Here is a 17,345-nt window from a genome sequence, read left to right on the forward strand (position 1 = left end):
AAGCACATTGTGCACATCTGTCCCAGATTTCTTTGCTCGTGAACCCCGGTTTAGAACTGTATCCATTATTTTTTACTGCCTCTCCTCGATCTTCCTACCAACTTCACACTTCCCCACTTTCAATTTCATCGGCCACATGGCACCATTCCAGCAGCCTGTCTATGCCCTCTTAAAGTCAATGCCCCCAATACTTCCAAATATTGTGTCATCTGCAGATTTTGAAATTCTGCCCTGTACACGCAAATCTGGGTAATTAATAAAGATCAAGAAAAGCAGTGGTGCTGACACTGACACCTGGGGAATCCAACTAGATACCTTCCCCTGGCCTGAAAACCAACAGTTTACCACTGTTCTGTTTTCTGTAATTCAACCTATCTTCATATCCATGTTGCAACTGCCCCTTTTAGTCAAAAGGTTTCCGTTTTGCTGACAGCCTCATCAAACCTTTCTGTAACATAATCAAAAAGCATCCGCCATCCCCTCTCTACCCCATCCCCCTCCTTTCCCCATCCCTGCTAACCGCCATCCCCTTCCCTGTCCCGAAGCTTCGTTCCCATCCTCCTCACCCCCATCCCATCTTCCGCCCAACCCCACCATCCTCTGCCTCCTCATTCCCCTCCGCGTCGTCCACCTCCTCTTCTTCCAACCTCCTCCACCCCGCCCCTATTCCCCTGCTTCACCCTCTCCTCCTTAATCCTCTCCTCCTTACCCACCATACTCCTCTTCCCTCCTTGCTCCATCTCCATGCTGCTCCTTCTCCCCATTCTCCTTCTTATTTCTCCTCCTCCTCTTCCCCATCCACTCGCCTCCTCTCCTATCCCCCTCCCTCTACGCAACTGGGCATGGGATACAGTTGCATAGAACAAAGACGGAAACACAGATACTAGTGAAGACACTGGGAGAAGCCTGAAAATGGGACAAGGGCTGTGAAAGGTTGCTGAGGTGTAAGGCAGCTGATTGGAAAGTCGAAGAAGATAGCAAAGGAAACCGAAAAGGCAGATTCCGATAACCGAGCAGTGACGTTGTTAAAGACGCATTCGTTCGTGGTCTTTGGAAAACAAATGTGTTTACATTTCTGCCTGAAGGGGCTTTGGGCATACCTTAAGCACATTGTGCACATCTGTCCCAGGTTGCTCTGCTCCTGAAACCCTCTTTAGAACTGTACCCATTTTTTTTATTGCCTCCTTTCGATCTTCCTACCAAAATGTATCACTTCACACTTCCCCACTTTAAATTGCATCGGCCAAACGGCACCATTCCAGCAGCCTGCCTATGTCCTTTTAAAGTCACTGTTCATAAGGCTGCCAAATTTTGTGTCAGGGGCCCGAAGTCCCTTCAGACAGAAATGTAAACACATTTGGAGTAAAAGAACAAACTCTCCACCTGGGAAACACAGAATGCCGTGGAATTCTGTAGCTGAGTTTAGTGGCATAAAGGCTGAGGAGGGAACGCCTGTAGTTCTATGCAACAGATCTTTGTTCTATCGACTAGTTACAAGTGAATTCGTCTTGTAATCATAGAATTGTGACCGCACAATCTGAAGTAATTTTCCTTGTTAGCCTAATGAGTCTCACGAGAGGTGCCCTCTTCATTCTGTCTTAAACCAGGACACCCGTCATCTCTTAATCCTCATCACATTCTAATTTAGGCATCTAATCTACGTTTCCAAATCAACGCAGCTGCCTCTGCTTTTTGTTCTTTAATTTCTGCTGTTCTTTTAATCTAATTAGAGACATTGCCTACTTGGTTGTGGAGGCTGAAACAGGAAGAGCTGTAACCGATCCCCCTGCCCCCCCTTTCCCGCCACCATCACCGCCTCCCTGCACCCATCCCCGCACCACCTGCGGTCTCTCCCACCAGCCCAAACCCGGCAGCCCAGCATGACCGACAACAACCAGAAAATGGAAGACGTCGGCGAGTTGAGCGTGGAGAAGGCGATCGGCAGGAAGAAGAAGCAGCAGCCGCAGCCGGCGCGCTCCTCGCCTCGCCGCAAGAAGCCGGGGCCCACGGTCACCCAGCGCATCCTGCAGGTGGCGGCGGCCACCAAGGAGCGGCGGGGAATCTCGCTGGCCGCCCTCAAGAAGGCGCTTTCGGCCAAGGGCTACGACGTGAGGCACAACAACACGCGGGTCAACCAGACGGTCAAGCAGCTGGTGCGGAACGGCTCGCTGGTGCAGACGCCCGGGGTGGGAGCCGCGGGCTCTTTCCGCTTCAACCGCTCCCGGACCCGCGCCGACACGCCGGCCTGGGCGCCGGCGTTGGAGGAGGAGGAGTGGCTGCGTCGGCGGCGACCTCCCCCCCACCCCGGCGGCGGCCGGAACGGCGCCCCTCAAGGACGAGACCGGCGGCGGAGCCCCCAAGAAGAAAACTTCGGCGCCTACCAAAGTCACGCTGACCGCTTCCAGGAAAGGGTCGCAGGTCAAGAGCTCGGCCGCCGCCAAGAAATCCCGAGGAGCCGCCGCCCGGCGCAAGGGGGCGACCGCCAAGCCCAGGAAGGCGGCGCCGACCCGCCGCAAGCTCAAACCCGCCCGCCGACCCGGAGCCGCCCGCGGCAAGGCAGGGGGGCCGCGGCCCTACCGCAGGAACAAGCCGCTCCGGGGCGGCAGGAAGACGGCGGCCGGGGCCAACATCCACCGCCGGCGGCCGCCCGCCGGCTCCAAACCCAAGAGGTCGGTGGGGCGCCCGAGGAAATATCCCCCGTTCGGGCCCAAGAGGGTAAATTACGCCCGTCGGTAAAGAGATGAAATTTCATCTCCCTCCGTGGAAAAAAACTAAAATGCCCTGCCTCTGCTACTACCCCCACCTTGCTCCTGTTTCCAACACCTACAAGGCAGACTCCGCGGTTCATACAATATTAAAACAATATATTGCCACTTGTATACATATTCCTGGGATTACATGGTGGCAATATCTTAACTTCCACTTTTTCTATTTAATGTTAAAGATGGGAAGAGTGTCCTCTGCAGTCACCATCGCCGTGAAGCAGCCTGGGGAGAGTGTCCTCTGCAGTCACCATCGCCGTGAAGCAGCCTGGGGAGAGTGTCCTTTGCAGTCACCATCGCCGTGAAGCAGCCTGGGGAGATTGTCCCCCGCAGTCACAGTCGCCACGTGAAGCAGTCTGGGAATAGTGTCTTCTGCAGTCACCATCGCCAAGTGAAGCAGTCTGGGAACAGTGTCTTCTGCAGTCACCATCGCCAAGTGAAGCAGTCTGGGAAGAGTGTCTTCTGCAGTCACCGTCGCCGTGAAACAGTTTTGGCAGAGTGTCCTCTGCAGCCATTGGCACCATGAAGCACTCTGGGGAGAGTGTCCTCTGCAGTCACTGTCGCCGAGTGAAAAAAAAGTGACATCACAGGAAAACCTTAACTTCATTTGTTGGTAATGAACTGCTAGTTTACCTAACTATCTATTCTAAGTTGATTTCAGATGAAAGGTGACTACTGAGGCCCAGGATCGGAGGCCTAACATTTGAGCTTCAACTTAGTAGACAGATCGCGTCCCAGTTGATTTTTAAAAGTGTATTTTGAAACTCTATTCTAATTTGCTTTCAGTTTAAAGGTAAATAAGAGAAATGTTTTAAAGATTGATAAACTAAAGACCAGCAGGAAATTAAAAAACAAATTTAAAAAGTAATTAAATAAAATAGAGATGCAGGGCCAGGCGATGTCTTGCAGCTGCATGATGTAGGAGCTGGTGGGCACCATTGTGGTTCCTAGTGACCACAGCTATAGCAAATGTTGGTTGCTCGAGGAACTCCAACTCAGAGTTGATGAGCTCAAGTCTGGGCTTTGGACACGGCGACACATCAGGGAGGGGGAACAATTACCTCGACGCTGTGTTTCAGGAGGAAGTCACACCCCTTAGATTAACTACCTTAAATTCGGCCGGGGTCAGGAACAGGAAGCTGTGACTATGAGTGAGGCAGGTAGAGGGATCCATGAAGTAGCACTGCAGGAGCCTCAGCCCTTGCCTTTATCCAACAGGTTCAAGATTCTTGCTCCCTGTGTGGATGAGAGCGGGGACTGCAGGGAGAATGAGCAAACTCACTATAGCACCATGGTACAGGGAGCCAATCAAGTGGGGAGAGAAAAAGGAAATGTAGTTGTAATGGGGGATGGTATAGCCAAGGGAATAGCCACTGTTTTCTGTAGCCAGGACAGAGAGTCCCGAAGGCGGTGTTGCCTACCTGGCACCAGGGTTAAGGATATCTCACAAAAAACTACTGTGGATGCTGGAAATCCAAAACAAAAACAGAATTACCTGGAAAAACTCAGCAGGTCTGGCAGCATCGGCAGAGAAGAGATGCTGCCAGACCTGCTGAGTTTTTCCAGGTAATTCTGTTTTTGTTAAGGATATCTCATCTGGGCTGCAGAGGAACCTGGAGTCGGAGGTGAAAGATCCAGTTGTCGTGGTCCACATAGGTATGAACGATATATGTAGGATGAGGAAAGAGGTTCTGCTGAGGGAATACGACCAGCTAGGGGCTAATTTCAAAAGCAGGACCAAAAAGGTAATAATCTCCGGATTACTTCCTGAGCCACGAGGATATTGGGACCGGGTCAATAAGATTAAAGAGGTAAATGCGTGGTTCAAAGATTGGTGTGGGAGAAATGGGTTGGAATTCATGGGACATTGACACCAGTACTGGGGAAAGAGGGAGCTATTCAGTTCAGACGGGCTCCACTTGAATCATGCTGGGACCAGTGTCCTGGCGAATGGCAAAACTAGGGTTGTAGATAGGGCTTTAAACTAAATAGTGGGGGGCAGGGTTCAGTCGCATGGAAATATAAAAAAAAATCAAAGTTTAAGGGAAGGGTAAGAGTGCAGGTTAGTGACGAGGCTGATTGTTACAAAAAAGTGAAAGGAAGGGACAGAGTGTGAACGCCATATTGAAGCAAAGAATCATGTAAGAATGGGGAAAATTAACAATAGGGCAAACTTAAAGGCTTTGTACCTGAATGCGTGTAACATTCAGAATAAAACTAATGAGTTAACAGCGCAAATAGAGATAAAGAGTAATGATTTGATGGAGATTACTGAGACGTGTTTACAGGGAGAACAGGTTTGGGAGTTGAATATCCAAGGATACTCAGTGTTTTGGAAGGATAGGCAGGAAAGAAAAGGAGGTGGCGTAGCTTTGATAGTAAAGGAAGAGATCAGTGCTATAGTAAGGAATGATATAGGCACTGGAGAGCAAGACGTAGAGTCAGTCTGGGTAGAAATAAGAAAAAGCAAGGGAAATAAGTTCCTGTTGGGAGTAGTCTATCGGTCCCCAAACAGTAAGTTCAGCAGTAGGACACAGCATAAACCAGGAAATACTGGGACCATGTAAGAAAGGCACGGCAATAATCATGGGTGATTTTAATATGCATATAGACTGGATTAATCAAATTGGCAAGGGTAGACTCGAGGGAGAGTTCATAGAGTGTACTAAAGATTGTTTCTTGCAGCAATATGTTGTGCTACCAGCCAGGGAGCAGGCTATTCTGGATTTGGTTTTGTGCAAGGAGATGGGATTAATTAATGATCTCATAGCAAAGGATCCTCTAGGGAAGAGTGATAATAGCATGATAGACTTTCACGTTCAGTTTGAGAGCGAGAAACATGAGTCTCACACTAGTGCTCTGGAGTGAAACAAATGTAACTACATAGGCATGAGGGCCGATTTGGCCCAAGTGGACTGGGCAGGAAGACTACAAGATAGGACAGTTGATGAACAGAGGCAGATATTTAAGCAGACATTCAATTCCTCCAAAGTAAAGTATATTTCAAATAGGAAGAAAGATGGTAAAAGAGGGAAAAAGCATCCATGGCTAAGCAAGAAAGTTAAAGATAATATAAAGTCAAACACTAAGGCATACCAAATTGCAAAAGTCAGTGGCAGGCTGGAAGATTGGGAAACTTTTAAAGATCAACAAAAGGTTACTAAAAAAATAATAAAATAAGCAAAGGTAAATTATGAAAGAAAACTATCGCAAAATGTAAACGCTCATAGCAAAAGTTTCTCCAATTATATAAAAGGAAAGAGAGTAGCGAAAGTGAATGATGGTCCCTTGGAGGATGAGACTGGGGAGTTAATAGTGGGTAACGCAGAAATGGCAGAGACGCTTGATCAATATTTTGCCTCAGTGTTCACAGTGGATGACACGAGTACCATCCCAATAGCATCAGGTAGTGCAGAGGGTATAGAGAAGGAGGAACTTAGAACAATCACCATCACCAGAGAAAAGGTACGGAGCAAACTATTGGGATTAAAGGGTGACAAGTCCCCAGGACCTGATGGCCTACATCCCAGGGTGTTAAAGGAAGTGGCAGCGGAGATAGTGGATGCATTGGCTATAATATTCCGAAATTCCCTGGATTCTGAAAATGTTCCAGTGGATTGGAAAAATGCTAATATAACGCCCTTATTCAAAAAGCAGGGGGCGGTGGTGGGGAGGGCGCGCAGAGGAGGGGGTGGTGGGGTGAGGATGTGGGCAGAAAGTAGGAAACTATATACCAGTTAGTTTAACATCTGTTGTTGGGAGATTATTGGAATCCGTTATTAAGGAAGTAGCAATAGGGCATTTGGAAAGTCAAAATCAAATCCATCAGGGTCAACATGGTTTTATGAAGAGTAAATCGTGTTTGACTAATTTTCCGAGTTCTTTGAAGATGTGACAAGCAAAGTGGATAATGGCAATCCTGTAGATGTAGTGTACCTGGACTTCCAGAAGGCCTTTGATAAGTTGCGGCACAAAAGATTAATACACGGGATAAGATCACATGGAGTTAGGAGTAATATATTAGCTTGGATCAAGGATTGCCTAACCAACAGAAATCATAGAGTTGGGATAAATGGGTCTTTTTCTGGATGGCAAGCTGTAACTTATGGGGTGCCACATGGTTCGGCCCTTGGGCTCCAACTACTTACAATCTATTTTAATTACTTGGATACAGGGATAGGAGGTACTCTAGCTAAATTTGCAGATGAAACTAAAATAGGCGGGAAAGTAAGTTGCAGTGAGGAAATAAGAAATTTACAAATGATTATGAACAAGTACGGTGATGGGCAAAAATTTGTCAGATGAAGTTTAACGTGGATAAGTGTGAGGTTATCCATTTTGGTCGGAAGAATAAAAAGGTGACTTATTATTCAAATGGAGAGAAACTTCATAATGCTTCAGTGCAGAGGGATCTGGTTGTCCTCGTGCATGAATCATTGAAAGCTAGTATGCAGGTACAGCAGGCAATAAGGAAGGCAAATGGAATTTTGGCATTTATTGTGAAATGGATGAAGTATACAAAGAGGAACGTGTTGTTGTACAAGGCATTGGTGAGCCCACACCTGGAGTACTGTGTACAGTTTTGGCCCCCTTACTTGAGGAAGGATGTAGTTGCACTGGAGGTGGTTCAGACAAGGTTTGCTAGATTGATTCCAGAGATGTGGGGCTTGTATTATGAGGAGAGCTTGAGCAGTTTAGGCCTATAATCGCTAGAGTTAAGAAGGATGAGAGATGTAATTGAGGCATATAAGACGCTAAAGGGGATAGACAAAGTAGACGTGGAGTGGATGTTTCCCCTTGTGGGGCATTCTAGAACGAGAGACCACAGTTTTAGGCTAAGGGGTGGTAGATTTAAATCCGAGGTGAGGAGGAATTACTTTTCTCAAAGGTTCGTGAATCTGTGGAATTCACTACCTCAGAGTGCAGTGGATGCCAGGACGCTGACTAAGCTTATGGAGGAGATCAGCATATTTTTAATTAGTAATGGGTTAAAAGTTTATGGGAAGAGGGCGTAAAATTGGAGTTGAGGCCGAAATTAAATCAGCCATGATAGTATTGAATGGCGGGGCAGGCTCGAGGGGCCGAATTACCTACTCCTTCCCCTAGTTCAGATGTTCTTATTTTCTTATGTTATGACATGGCAGATTGCGTTTGCCAGGCGTGCCAAATCCATGAGGAAAACTTTCTCGCGCTATCACAATGGTTTTGCAATTTGTATATATTACAGAGCATTTGAGATGTGTGCAAAAATGTACATGTTAATCTGACTCTATGAACAGAGATATGGGGCCGAACAACATTTTGTAAAAGTTTGCTACAACTTTCTTGCTGTTGTGCTCTATTCCCCTAGTTATAATGCCCAGGGTCCCACGTGTTATTAACGGCTTTCTCTACCTACCCTGCCACCATAAGTACTTGGTGCACATCTGCCCCAGGCCCCTCTGCTCCTGCGTTGGCTTTAAAATGATCTCCTTTATTTTGTATTGGCTTTCATCGAACTGCCTCCTTAAAAATGCATCACTTCATATTCCTCAGCTTTAAATTTCATCTGCATTTTCCCCGTCCATTCCACCAGTCTGTCTATGTATTCTTGAAGTCTGTCACTATTCCAGGCTGAATTACACTGGACGTGCTTCCTCCAACCCCACCCCCAACCCGCGAAAAACTCGTGGTGGAGAAGCCCGCCCAGGCCAAGAACCGCGGCCCGGCGATCATTTGACAGCCAGAGGGTTGCCAACAATTATTGGGCTGCAGTTGCCGATGTACCGGCAGCCGCAGCGGGTGGCTGGTTTCTGCCATATTGCACTCAGGCAATGAGCAGCCGAGCTTCGATGGATCCATCGGAAGTGTTTGGGGGTCGGCAACATGGGGCGGAGAAGGCGCGGGTTTGAAAAGCTATTTGGTTTGGGGGGAGAGGACAACTTGGGGTGGGTCGGATTCCGATTGACCCAGGCGGCTAATTAATTGCCTAACTGATGGCCCTGGTTGGCCAACCGGTGGGCAACGGCGAGTTCAACGCGGTGGAGAAGGAGCAGGCAGCTGGGCGGCGGGCAAACCGCCCGCTGGATTTAACATGATCCCTGTCTCAAATTTGTTGGCGTGGGAGCATTAAATGCAGCTCACAGGTCAGAAGCAAGAAAGGTAGGAAAAATCGTTCATAAATCGCCTACTACTTATGCAAATCTTTGAGTGTGGTTGGACAAGCTGAAATGAGTGGAACAAAGTTGAGGCAACTGCTTCAGGAACTCCTGTAAAATGAAATAAACTCTCAAGAAAATCAACAATTATTGGGGATCAGACACAAGTGTATTTGTGTGTAGTTAAGATATTGTCGATTTTTAGAAAACTGTTTTAAAGATTAATTGAATAAAAATGGATTGTAAGTCTATATGGCCTCTGGATAGGTCACATAACCTTAGATCATAAGAAACAGAAGCAAGAGTAAACATAGAAACATAGATGATAGGAGCAGGAGTAGGCCATTCAGCCCTTCGAGCCTGTTCCACCATTCAATATGATCACCGCTGATCCTGTACCTCAACACCACACTCTCGGGCTCTCCCCGTACTCCTCGATGCCTTTGGAGTCCAGAAATCTCTTTCCTTCTTAAATGTATTCAGTGACTTGGTCTCCACAGCTTCTGTGGTAGAGAATTTCAGGGGTTGTCAGAGGTTCACCACCCTCAGATTGAAGAAGTTTCTCCTTCTCTCAGTTCTAAATGACCTGCCCTGTATCCTGAGATTGTGACCCTTTATTCTAGACCCCACAACCAGATGAAACATCATCCCTGCATCCAGTCTGTCCATCCCTGATAGGATTCTTTATGTTTTAATGAGATCTCCTCTCATTCTTCTAAACTCCAGTGCATACAGACCTAGTCGATCCAATCTCTCTTCATACGACAATCCTGCCATCCCAGGAATCAGCCTGGTGAACCTACGCTGCACTCCCTCTCTGGCAAGCATATCCTTTCTTAGGTAAGGAGACTAAAACTGCATACAATACTCCAGGTGCTGTCTCACCAAGGCTCTATATAATTGTAGTAAGACATATTTACTCCTGTACTTAAATGTTATTGTAATAAAGGCCAACATACCATTTGCCTTCCTTGCTCTACCTGCATGTCAGCTTTCAGTGAATCATGAACAAGGACACCAAAGCCCGCTTTGAACTACAACACTTCCCAGTATCTTACCATTTAAGAAGTACTCTGTATTTTTATTTCCCTACCAAAATAAATGACCTCACGTTCCTCCATCTTGTATTCCATTTTCAAAATTTTTGCCCTCTCACTTAATCTTTCCAAATCCCCTTGAAGCATCTTTGCATCCTTCTCACAAATCACGCTTAGTTGTGTGCCATCTCTAAACTTGGGAACATCACATTTAATCCCCACATCCAAATTATTGATACGGTTTGTGAATAGCTGGGGCCCAAGCGCTGATTCTTCCGACACCTCACTAGTCACAGCCTGTCAACCTGAAAATGACCCATTAATTCCTACTCTCTGAATTCTGTCCAGTAGAATTTTCAATCCATCCCAGCATATTACCATATCCCATCCAACATACTCCAGCACCTTTACTGCTACCTTGCTCTATTGCAGTGTCATTTACTCAATCTTCCCAACATGGTGTCTTCCCCCACGATTTAGGTTAAAGCCCTTTCTACTTCCCCAGTTATGTGACTCGCTAGAACACTGGCCCCAGCACAATTCAGGTGAAGTCCGTACCTGCGGTACAGCCCCCACTATTACCCAGTATAGGTGCCAGTACCCCACGAACCAGAACCCTCTTCCCCCACACAAGTCTTTGAGCCACGCTTTCATCTATCTAATCTGATTTACCCTATGTTAATTTTCATGTGGCTCAGGTAATAATTCAGAAATTATTATCTTTGGCGTGTTGGTTTTTCATTAGGTGCATAGCTCCTCAAATTCCCTGTGCAGTATCTCTTTCCTAGACTTTGGTTCTGTATTCAACCAGTGCGACCTAGAAGTGGACTAGGCTGTGCTTACCTCAAGAGAATTAAGAAAGGACATTTGTAATTCAATGGGTCCTTAAAAAGGCAATGGCTAAAATAAGCTCCAGGCGTGAGCTTTAAGGAGAGGGGAGTGGAAGATACTGCAGGATACAACACGTAAAACAGAGGGATGTAACAGAGAGAGATAACGAGGCCGGGCAAATGAAATAATACCAGAGGGAAATAAGAAATTAAATAGAGAACCAGATAGAAACGAGTTCAAAAGGGCGTATAAGAAAGATAGCAAAGCCGAGGGGATGGTAATGAACAGAACATTCCATCGGATGTGATCTTTAGAATAGAAAGTGACCAAGGTGTTCCTTTGTGGGGAGAGAATGCAGGTTGGGGAGAGAATCCAGGTTAACATTCAAGGTATGAACCCTGCATGGGAACTGGGACTGAAAGATCAGCAAGATTGGGGCTGGGGGAATAAAGTAGGAGGGCAGAAGAAACAAATGGAAACGCAATTGTGGAGAGAAACTTATTGGTTGGAAAGAGCTGTGAACTTCAGAGACTCGGTGACCTTTTTGCCTGTAATGCTGTTTCACAGGCGGAAGGTGGCGCTAGATTACCGTGTTTGAGAAGAATCAGCACCTCTGCAGCCAAGCCCTGTTATTGAACAAGACAATGGAAGCAACACTTAAAAAATAGGGGGTTTAAATTAAATCTCAGAATCATAGGCTAAACTTGATACTTTTTTGTTATTTCAAACGTTGCTTCAGCCACTAGATGCTTGTCAAGTCCTTGCCGACTTAAGCTGATTTTACGAGTGCCCCCTCCTCCACCAGCCGCCAGCCGCCCCGCCCTCCTCATCTAAGCCACCCAGGCCCTCCCCCACCAGACCCCCCACCCTCCCCCATCAGCCCGCCCCCCGCCCTTCCCCATCAGCCTCCCATGCCCTGCTCCCCTCTCACCCCCGCCCTCCCCCCCTCGCCCCTCCAAAGAAACTGTCGGAATAGATGGTGATCATGTCAATAATAGTTTGAAGGGCTGTGATCACAGCAATAAGGTCGTTTCTCTGGGCTTCATGTTGTGCTGGGAATATAATAAAGGTATTCCAGCCATCCTGTGGAATCCATGATGCACCTTCAATCTGATACTGTCCTTGTTCATAAAACCGGGAGCCATCCACATAAACGCCAGTGGAGTCTAACAGTTGTGCAGCTTTAATAGGGCAGCGAGACACGGCCTCTTCCACCTTACAGGTATGTGCGACTCCTTCATACTGCAAAATGCCAGCCAAATAGTGGTTGAGAGGCCTGCAGGATAGGAATATGTTTGCTTTGTAACTCAATTATTAATCGATCCTAAGACACCAGGGATACTCCCTTAACATGGCCCGTCTTTAAAAATGACAAAGGGGGATGTGGGAAGTTTTTTAAAAAATCATTCACGGGATGTGGGCTTCGCTGAATGGGCCAGCATTTATTGCCCACCCTAGATGATCTTGAGAGGGTGGTGGTGAACTGCCTTCTTGAACTGCTGCAGTCCATGTGGTGTAGGTGAGGTGAGAGTGAATGCCCTTGACATCACAGCAGCATTTGACCGAGTGCGGCATCAAGAAGCCCTCGTAAAACTGAAGTCAATGGGATTCACGGTTTTCTGCTGGTTGGAGTCATACCTAGCACAAAGGAAGATAGTTGTGGCTGATGGAAGTCAGTCATCTCAGCTCCAGGACATCCCTGCAGGAGTTCCTCAGGGTAGTGTCCTCGGCCCAACCATCTTCAGCTGCTTCATCAATGACCTTCCTTCCATCATAAGGTCAGAAGTGGGGATGTTCGCTGTTGATTGCACAATGTTGAGCACCATTCGTGACTCCTCAGATATTTAATCAGTCCATGCCCAAATGCAGCAAGACCTGCACAATATCCAGACTTGGGCTGACGAATAACAAGTAACATTTGTGCATAAAAGTGCCAGGCAAAGATCATTTCAAATAAGAGAGAATCCAACTAACACCCCCTGATGTTCAACCAGATTACCATCACTGAATCCCCACTATTAACATCCTGGGGGTTATCATTGACCAGAAACTGAACTGGACTAGCCATATAAATACTGTGGCGACAAGAGCAGATCAGAGGCTTGGAATCCTGCGACAAGTAACTCACCCCCTGACTCCCCAAAGCTTGTCCTCCATCCACAAGGCTCAAGTCCGGAGTGTAATGGAACAATCCCCACTTGCCTGGATGAGTGCAGCTCCCACAACACTCAAGAAGCTTGACACACTCCAGGACAAAGCAGCCCACTTGGTTGGCACCACATCCACAAACATTAACTCTCTCCACCACAGACGGGCAGCCGCAGCAGTGTGTACTATCTACAAAATGCACTGCAGGAATTCACCAGAGACCCTTAGACAGCAACTTAGACCATTACCATCTAGAAGGACAAGGGTAGCCAATAGACCAGAACGCCACTACCTGGACATTCTCCTCCAAGTTGCTCGCCATTCTGACTTGGTAATACGTTGCTCTTCCTTCACTGTCTCTGGGTCAAAATCCTGGAACTCCCTCCCTAAAAGCACTGTGGGTGTACCTACACTGTGTGGACTGCAGCGGATCAAGAAATAGCTCACCACCATCTTCTCAAGGGCAATTAGGGATGGGCAATAAATGCTGGCCGAGGCAGCGAACCCCACATCCCGTGAATGAATGAATAAAAACAAGATGCACCCACTGTCCTGTTAGGAAGGGAGTTCCAGAATTTTGATCCAGTGACAGTGAAGGAGCGGCGCGGGGATATATTTTCTAGTCTAGATGTTGCATGACTTGGAGGGGAACTTCCAGGTGGTGGTTTTCCCATCTATCTGCTGCCCCCATCCTTCTAGATCGTAGTAGTCGTGGGTTTGGAAGGTGCTGACGAAGGAGCCTTGGTGAATTCTGGCAGTGCATCTTGTAGATGGTACACGCTGCTGTCACTATGCGTAGGTGGTGGAGTGAATGTTTGTGGATGTGACGCCCTGCTTTGTCCTGGATGGTGTCCAGCTTCTTCAGTGTTGTGGGAGCTGAACTCATCCAGGCAAGTGGGGAGTGTTCCATCACACTCCTAATTTAAGCCTTGTAGATGGTGGACAGGCTTTGGGTAGTCAGGAAGTGAATTACTCTTCGCAGGATTCCTAGACCCTGGCCTGCTCTTGTAGCCAGCGTGTTTATATGGCTAGTCCAGTTCAGTTTCTGGTCAATGGTAACTCCCAGGATGTTGATAGTGGGGATTTCAGTGATGGTAATGTCATTCAACTTAAAAGGACGATTCTCTTGAAGGTTGGATTCTCTCATGTTGGAGATGGTCATTGTCTCTCACTTGTGTGGTGCGAGTGTTACTTGCCACTTGTCATCCTAAGCCTAGATGTCCAGGTCTTGCTGCAATTGGACATGGACTGCTTCAGTATCTGTGGAGTGGCCAATTGTGCTGAATATTGTGCAATGATCAGGGAACATTCCCACTTCTGACCTTATGATGGAAGGAAGGTCATTGATGAAGAAGCTGAAGATCACTGGATCATAGAATCACAGAATCACACAGTGCACAAGAGGCCCTTCGGCCCATCGAGTCTGCACCAACATGTGAGAAACACCTCACCTACCTACCTAATCCCATTTACCAGCACTTGGCCCATAGCCTTGAATGTTATGACGTGCCAAGTGCTTATCCAGGTGCTTTTTAAAGGATGTGAGGCAACCCGCCTCCAACACCCCCCCAGGCAGCGAATTCCAGACCGTCACCACCCTCTGGGTAAAAAAGTTTTTCCTCACATCCCCCCTAAAGTCCCTGCCCCTCACCTTGGACTTGTGGCCCCTCGTGACTGTTCCTTCAACTGAGGGGAACAGCTGCTCCCTATCCACCCTGTCCATGCCCCTCATAATCTTGTACACCTCGATCAGGTCGCCCTTCAGTCTTCTCTGCTTCAACGAAAACTGCCCAAGTCTATCCAACCCCTCTTCCTAACTTAAATGTTTCATCCCAGGCAACATCCTGGTGAATTCCCTCTTCACCCCCTCCAGTGCAATCACATCCTTAAGCCGCTTGGGCCTAGGAGACTACCCGGAGGAACGCCTGCACTGATGTCCTAGGGATGAAATGACTGTCGTAAAGCAACCAAACTAATGTCCTTAAAGGGAGGAAATCTGCTGTCCTTGCCTGCTCTGGCCAACATGTGACTCCAGACCCACAGCAGTGTGGTTGGCTCTTAAATGCCCTCTGAACAAGGGCAATTAGGGATGGGTAATAAATACTGGTCTAGCCAGCGACGCCCACATCCCACGAATGAATGAAAAAAACAACCATCTTCCTTTGTGCTAGGTATGTCTGCCACCAGCTGAGACTTTATCCCCGGATTTGCATTGACTCCAGTTTTGCTCGGGCTCCTTGATGCCACACTCGGTCAAATGCAGCCTTGATATCAAGGGAAGTCACTCTTGAACTGACCTCGGGATTTCAGCTCTTTTTTCCATCTTTGAACCAAGGCTGTAATGAGGGCAGGAGCTGAGTGGCCCTGCCAGAACCCAGACTGAGCATCAGTGAGCAGGTTATTGCCAAGCAATTGCCGCTTGATAGCACTGTTGATGGCCCCCTCCATTATTTTACTAATGATCAATAGTAGACTGACGAGCCGATAATTGGCCGGATTGAATTTATCCTGCTTTCTGTGTACAGAACATACCTGGGCAATTTTCCACATAGCCAGATAAATGCCAGTGTTGTACTTGGCATGGATCAGCATGGCTAGGAGCGTGGCAAGCTCTGGATCACAAGTCTTCAGTACTATTGCTGGAATATTGTCAGTGCCCACAGTTTTTGTAGTATCCAGTGCCTTCAGCCGTTTCTTGATATCACGTGGAGTGAATTGAATTGGCTCAAGACTAACATCTGTGATGTTGGCGATCTCCAGAGGAGGCCGAGATGGATCATCCACTCGGCATTTCTTGAAGATTGGAGAAAATGCTTCAGCCTTATCTTTTACACTGAAGTGCTGAATCCTCCATCATTGAGGATGGGGATTTTTGTGGAGACTCCTCCTCCGGTAAGTTGTTTAATTGTCCAGCACCATTCATGACTGGATATGGCAGGACTGCAGAGCTTAGACCTGATCCATTGGTTGTGGGGTCGCTTAGCTGTCTATCACTTGCTGCTTATGCTGTTTGACATGCAAGTAGTCCTGTGTTAAAGTTTCACCAGGTTGACACCTCATTTTTTTTAGGTGTGTATGGTGCTGCTCCCAGCATGCCCTTCTACACCCTTCATTGAAGCAGGGTGGATCCCCTGGCTTGAAGGTAATGGTAGAATGGGGGGTTTGCCAGGCCCTGAGAGGTTTCAGATTGTGTTTTCCAATTCTGCTGCTGCTGATGGCCCACAGCTCTTCATGGATGCCCAGTCTTGTGTTGCTAGTTACAGCCTAATCTATCCCATTTAGCACGGTGGTAGTGCCACACAACACAACGGAGGGTATCGTCAATGTGAAGGCGGGACTTCGCCTCCACAATGACTGTGCAGAGATCACTCCTACCGACATTGTCATGGTTAGATGCACCCACGGCAGGCAGGTTGGTGAGGATGAGGTGAAGTATGTTTTTCCCTCTTGTTGCTTCCCTCACCACCTGCCGCAGACCCAGTCTAGAAGCTATGTCATTTAGGACTCAGCCAGCTCGGCCAGTAGTGGTACTACTCAGCCTTTCTTGGTGATGAACATTAAAGTCCCCCACCCAGAGTACATTCTGCCGCCTTGCCACCCTCAGTGCTTCCTCCAAGTGATGTTCAACAAGGAGGAGCACTGATTCATCAACTATGGGAGGGTGGTACATGGTAATCAGCAGGAGGTTTCCTTGCCCATGTTTGACCTGATTGCATGAGACTTCAAGGGGTCCGGAGTCAATGTTGAGAACTCCCAGGGCAACACCCTCCCGATTCTATGCCACTGTGCCACCACCTCTGCTGGCTCTCTCCTGCTAGTGGGACAGTACATACCCAGGGCTGATGATGGTGGAGTCTGGTACTTTATCTGTAAGTTATGATTCCGTGAGGAAGACTATGTCAGGCTGTTGCTTGACTAGCCTGTGAGACACTTCTCCCAAATTTGGCACTAGCCCCCAGATGTTAGTTAGGGAGACTTCGCAGGGTAAACAGGGCTGCGATTGCTGTTGTCGTTTCCGGTGCCTAGGTCGATGTCAGGTGGTCCGTCCAGTTTCAGATTCCCAATGTTGTTCTACACCATTCTTAGCCAATGTCGGTGTCCATTTTATTTTTCAAAACTTATTTTCTGTTCCCCACAAGATTGGCCTTACTTCAATTTTTTACCCAAAACGTTCTTATGCTTTGTCCCTCTCCATTATTAACTTAAAGTACATTATGTTATGGTCACTATTCCTTTGATGTTCCCTGAATTTTACTTCTCTTACCCACTGTTTCATTCCCCATTCCTTGATCCAATATAGAATGGTCCCTTGTTGGGAGTTTTACATTGGATTAGAAAGGACACCTGTGCACATTGTGGGAACTCCACACCATTATGGCCTTTACTTGTCTCTTCTGTCCAATTAATATCAGGGTAGTTGAAAGCCCCCA

At 47.4% G+C, this 17,345-nt stretch overlaps 1 pseudogene; it reads left to right on the forward strand.

Annotated features, from left to right (window-relative positions):
- The first annotated feature begins 1,880 nt into the window (after nt 1-1,880).
- Nucleotides 1,881-2,765, forward strand: LOC144695327 (uncharacterized; annotated as a pseudogene).
- Nucleotides 2,766-17,345: the final 14,580 nt, after the last annotated feature.

The sequence above is a fragment of the Cetorhinus maximus genome, chromosome 21, assembly GCF_964194155.1.
Source record: "Cetorhinus maximus chromosome 21, sCetMax3.hap1.1, whole genome shotgun sequence".
Classification (NCBI taxonomy): domain Eukaryota; kingdom Metazoa; phylum Chordata; class Chondrichthyes; order Lamniformes; family Cetorhinidae; genus Cetorhinus; species Cetorhinus maximus.